Below are 6,000 nucleotides of genomic sequence, written 5' to 3' on the forward strand. Positions count from 1 at the left end.
TCATGTGCCATTTCATTAAACGGTGCCATATCAAAACTCAGTCTCTTAAGTCAGATTGTAAATTCTCCTGTTAGTCCCTGTTTACAACAGCTTCAACTAAAATTTTAGAAACCATTCTTTCAAATACAGTCAGGCAATAAAGACAGAACTCTTTACTGTATATCTCATTTGTGTTCAAATCGTATTGCAAATTCTTGGTAATCTCTTTGATATATATCCAATTATAGTCCAGGTCAATTTTGATGATTATATTCAATCCAGTTTAAATAGTTAAGACTGCTCATAGTGTTTCGAGGCCTTTTGAGCTGATCTTTTGAGCTAGTCTTTTGTTGTTATGCAGAGTGACCCATCAGGGAGTAGAATTAGAAAAAAAAACACCTACTTGTTAAGTAGAGTCATTGCTTTAGAAGTAGAAAAATGCTGCTTTAAAGATGTACTGAGGAAAGTGAAAGCATAAAAGCGATCGGGTATTCTTTTTCTGCTGATATGCCAGCTTTCATGGCCGCAGAGCTTCAGGATGCACAGAAAGCACAGAAGGCAGTTACCGCTGGCCCCTTCCTTCCCCCGTAAAGGTCCCATGCCAAAGAAAGAGCCCTCTGGGCTTTTCCTATGGGGGCATCACTTCTGTGACACCCCTCCAACAGCCAGACTCAGAGTTGCTGCAGGGAGACGATCTGCAGGCAACTCTGAAGCCAAGATGACGGATCCCAGAAGTCAAAACTAAAGTCTTAACACCCTGCTTCATGCATACAGCTAAGAGCATTACCGGTGATAGTCAAGTGATGATAGCCTAACAGTGGACAATGAACACTCATTGCCCTTTAGTAATAGTAGTAGTAGTAGTAGTAGTAGAAGAAGAGATTGGATTTATACCCCATACTTCACTACCCAAAGGAGTCTCAGAGCATCTTACAATCTCATTTCCCTTCCCCTTCCCACAACAGACACCCTGTGAGGTAGGTGGAGCTGAGAGAGATCTCCAAGAACTGCTCTTGAGCAGAACAGCTCTGAGAAAGTTATGACTGACCTAAGCTCACTATAGCAGTTGCATGTGGAAGAGTGGGGGAATCAAACCTGGTTCTCCCAGATAAGAGTTTGCACATTTAACTACTACACAAATGGCTCTCATAGAGGTTTGATTGGGTATATTTACCAGTGGTATTCTAAAACAATGCTATAACAATGGACAGAAACAGTTATGAGTTCTGTGAGAAATCAGAAGAGTCAGGAAAATAAAAGGAAATGATCTATCCTATGTTATTCACATGTCACATGGAGAGAAAACTCAGAGAAAACTCTTCATATCTACCGACCAATTAGTGCAGAACAAGAAAGGATCTGGGAGACTCAGGTATGAAATCCCATTCTACCATTGAAGCTTATTGGGTATACTTGAGCCAGTCATTTTCAACTACCCCTTACAGTGTGGTGGTTGTGAAGATAAAGGAAAGGAGGAAAGTATAATGTAGGAGGAAAGAATAATGTAAACTGTTTTGAGTTCCTATTGGGGCGAAAATAGGAACAGATAACTGAAAATCATGTGCTATAGTGGGAAATTTGGGAGCACGGCATACAACACAATGTGTGAAACCACAGAATAATCTGCCAACCTGTACAACTTCTGTACACATTGTTCCCCACACAGCAACAGCTAGTCATGAGTGCTGCCCAATAGTGTGCATGTTTAGTTGTAAGTTTTACTGACTTCAGTGTGACTTAAACTATGAAAAGCCCTGAGTTCAGAAGTTCTAATTCCCAGATAATGATCCATAGGATTTAGGGTTGCCAGGTCCACTCTTTGTCACAGCTGGGGGATTTGGGGGGTGTTCCAGCAATGGGTAGGACATTGTGCATGATGTCCTCAATATAATGATATCACCCAGAAGTGATGTCATTGTGTCAGCAATGTTGGAGGTGATGCTCTGGTTTTGGGGCAAACTCTATGGTTTTTTGGCTTAAATGTCAAACAAATCTTATTACAGAAAGAAGCAAGATTTGTTTTTGAATTAAACACTTTAACACTAGCTGGGATGAAGAAGAGCCTTGAGTTTTTAGCTTACATTTAGGTGCTTTCCCTTTAAGGATCAAGATCAGCAGGTGGGACATTTAGTAGAAGGAATTAGTTGTTTTTTATAAAACATATTGTAGAAAGAGGCAAGATTCGGCTTTGAATTAAACAATTTAGCATCTCAATACCAGCTGGGATGAAATAGAGTTTAAAGTTTTCAGTTTACAATTAAATGCTTTCCCTTTAAGGATTCAGCTGGTAGGACATTCTGGAGATGAAATTAGGGGTGTTTTTTTTTTTAAAATAAAACACATTAGATGGAATGTTAGTTAAATTTTATTACAGAGAGAGGCAAGATTCATTTTTGAATTAAACACTTCTACACCAGTTGAGATGAATCAGAGCCTTGAGTTTTCAGCTTCTATTTAGATGCTTTCGCTTTAAGGATCTAGACAGCTATTTTAGTAGCTTGTGAATGAAGCGCTTATTAACAGCAAGAGGTTTGTGATTTTTGAGAACCTTAAGATTCCATGAATTGTGCCTAGAGTAGTTTGGGAATCAGGGTGAGTGCAATATGTGATTGTATGATGTGATATTCTCATAGATGCACTGGAATGTATGTGTTTTGAATCTCTCTTTGGTTTCTTTCTCTTCATTGTTATATTGTAGTTCCATTTTTCAGCTGTGTAACTGATGAAGAATTGTTTTGAAATGTCTTGTATATCTGGGAAGAGTATATCGGCTGTAGAGATTTCTCTGGGACATCCTTTGCCTTCTCTTTGGACTTTTGGAGGTCTTTTGGACATTGCTATATGAAGGAGTACGGAGGAATGTCTTGTTGGATTGATGATTACTATTGAAGAATGTGTTTAGAATTGTTATATCTATTTCTCACTACTTGTATTTGAATTGTGACCACCAATTCTATTTATTGTTTGTATTTGCAATGATTATGTTTCAATAGTCTGATGTCTACTGGTAACTTGTGAAATTTTGTGAATTTTTTGATGGTCCACCCTTGCATTTTCCATCTTTGCATATTTCATACGCTTGGGGTCCCTAATGTTTGGCAAAGTTCCACTGAAAACAGAGATGCTTGAGTTATTTATTTATTTCTCAGATTTATATTCTGCCCTCCCCACCGAAGCAGGCTCAGGGCGGCTAGTTTAGCTCCATTGGTTTCAGTGTGAATTACAACATGATCACAAACATGGTTACTCTGAGACCTAAGTACCACTGAGCTGAATTAATATTTAAGAGTACAGCTTTAGTGAATACTAACTTCATGTAGCTCAGGAACAGACACTGCAAAGGTCAATTTTTTTTTAAAATCTGTGGATTTACTTTGTTCCTTTAGGAAGCCAATTCAGCCCTTATTAAATCTCTTTTGCAATTCTGAGTGTCTAGATTCAGAGTCTGGGGTTCTGTTGTGAAGCACTACTTCAACACATAGCACAAGATATTAGGTTGTGCCCTTGGTATGGAGTAATCCCTTATGAACAATGAGTGAGACATCAAAACTGAAATGATGCCCATCTAATCAGAAGGCCACAAAAAAGCTCCATCAAGGCAGCTGCATAATGCTGCAGACATTGTGATAGAACAGTGAACAGCTTTCTTCACACTACAGATGCAGCTGCCAGGCTTGGTAAAACCTGTAGACAGGGTAGAGGGACAAAACAAATAATAGCTCAGTAATTAAGCACAATGCATGAATCTAGAGGGAAGCAAGGCAGGGACAAAGGATGCCAGTTAGGGGTGTGCAAAAAAAAAATCGGAATTAATCGGATTCAGAAATATAGGGGGCCAAAATATTCGGAATGCCGTTTATTTCTGAATACCAGTATTCAGAATAGCCGTATATACGGGAGATATATGGCTGTTTCCGAATATACGGCCCAATTATACCCTATGGGCCATTGAAATCAATGGCAAAATAGGGTATATTGGAAGCCACCTGGAGGGGAGGGGGTTTGAGGGAGAGCCCCCAAATTTGCAGGGGACCTGCAGGTGACTCTTTCCTATGAACCCCCCAAGTCCCAAAAAGATTGGGATTCCCATTTCAGGGGCACCCAAAGAGGGTGCCCCTATCCCATCATTATACCCTATGGGCCATTGAACTCAATGGCAACATGGAGCATAATCAGAGGCTACTGGGGGGCAGGGGGTTTGAGAGAGAGCTCCCAAAACTGCATGGAACTCTCAGACTCCAAAAATAGCTCTATAAAAACATGAAAGTGACCCACCCCACACAGCCCTCATACCAACCCCCTCACACCAACCAGAGGTAATTAAAAAAATCCAAAACATGACAGAAAGAAACTTAACTTTTAACACACACACACCCCAAAAACCAGAACCAGGAAAAGGGACAAAAGGACAGGATGCAAAACCAACAACAACAGATCCAAACAAATTGCTGAAAAGAAAAGGCCAAGAAACTCAACTGTTAAAAAAACTGAACTTTTTAACAATAAAAAACCTCAGGCCAAATCAGTAAGCACCCCCCCCCCAAAAAAAAAAAACAGAACCAGGGAAAGGGACAACAGGACAGGATGCAAAACCAACAACAACAGATCCAACTGAGAAAAGGGGGCACCCAAATCCAACTGAGAAAAGGTCAACTATCTCAACTGTTAAAAACTGAACTTTTTAACAATAAAAATTAGGCTAAACAGCCCTCCCACCCAAAGAACCAGAAGAGAAAAGGAACAACAGCAGCACAACACAGCAGCAACAAATCAAAAACAGAATCCTTTCAAAACAGTAAAAAACTTGACTTTTAACAATACAGGAACTTAACCAACCCCTCCCCCCAAAAAAACCTTCACCCTAACCCCAAGAAATCGAAGCCACCCAAATCAGGAAAAGTAAAAGGACACTGCACTTTTAAAAGTCCATTCACTAAAGTTAGATATAGGCAACTTAGCAACCACCCCACCCCAGGCCCCCAGCCCCAGCAGAACCCCCTAACCCCAAGTAATCTACCAACCCACCCATATCTGTATAAGTAAAGGGACTCTGAGTCTTAAAAAGTCCTTTTACTTTTATCCTAACTAAAATAAAAACAAGAACCCCAAGATTGCCTTACCTTAGATGTCTTCTCCAGGCAGGTCAGGCAAGGCTGAGAGAGAGCAGCAGCAGCTGAGGCCAAGGGCCAGTGCAGCACAATCTCTCTCACACACCAACACCAACACAGTAGCAATGGAATGGAGTCCAGCCAGGCAGATTCCTTAAAAAGGTTCTCTGGCCCTTCACAGAGCAGTTTCAAAAAATACCACTGCTCTGTGATTGGCCAGAGAACAGTGTTTATTTGGATACCCAAGTAAACAAAAGAACAACAATGTTGCTGATGACTGGGGGATTAGCCCAGCCATCAGCTACACAACAGCCCTGCAAAGCATGCATTTGCAATGCATTTTGCAAATGCATGCTTTCGATTGGCTGCTGGGGCTCCTTTCCCAGGGAGGCTATGGGAGAGGCGGGAAAAAGCTTCCAAAGGCAGGAAAGGAGGCAAGCAGCTTCCCTGAGGCTGTAGAAGCTCCTTTCCCGCCTTTTACATTGAGTTCCATATACTTCCGAATATGAAATATTATGTCAGGCTCTGTAACTCTATCATATTAAAATTATAGAATACTAACCAAATGGACTCTTCATACTAACCCAAAGCTTTTATTGTACTGTAGCTAGCAAGCATATCAAAAGGGACGTTTGAAGTGTTAACTTTGTTTAGGTTGTAAAAGGATCAAAGGAATGCGACTGTTAGTAGATACCGCAGTCGACCAGCATCTTCCCAGAGGCAAAGAGATAAGCGGAAGCTCCCGTATGAAAGTTTGCACCTTCACTCCCTGTTGTTTTGAGAATAGTGGCTTTGTTTAGATATCGCTTTGAAGTAGATTCCTTAAGACTAAGAGACACCCAGTCCCAGGTATTAGTCTCAACTTTTGTATCCAGCTATGAGTTTCCAATAAAGTATACATTATCAAAGATTT

Source organism: Heteronotia binoei, chromosome 21 (assembly GCF_032191835.1).
Source record: "Heteronotia binoei isolate CCM8104 ecotype False Entrance Well chromosome 21, APGP_CSIRO_Hbin_v1, whole genome shotgun sequence".
Classification (NCBI taxonomy): Eukaryota; Metazoa; Chordata; class Lepidosauria; order Squamata; family Gekkonidae; genus Heteronotia; species Heteronotia binoei.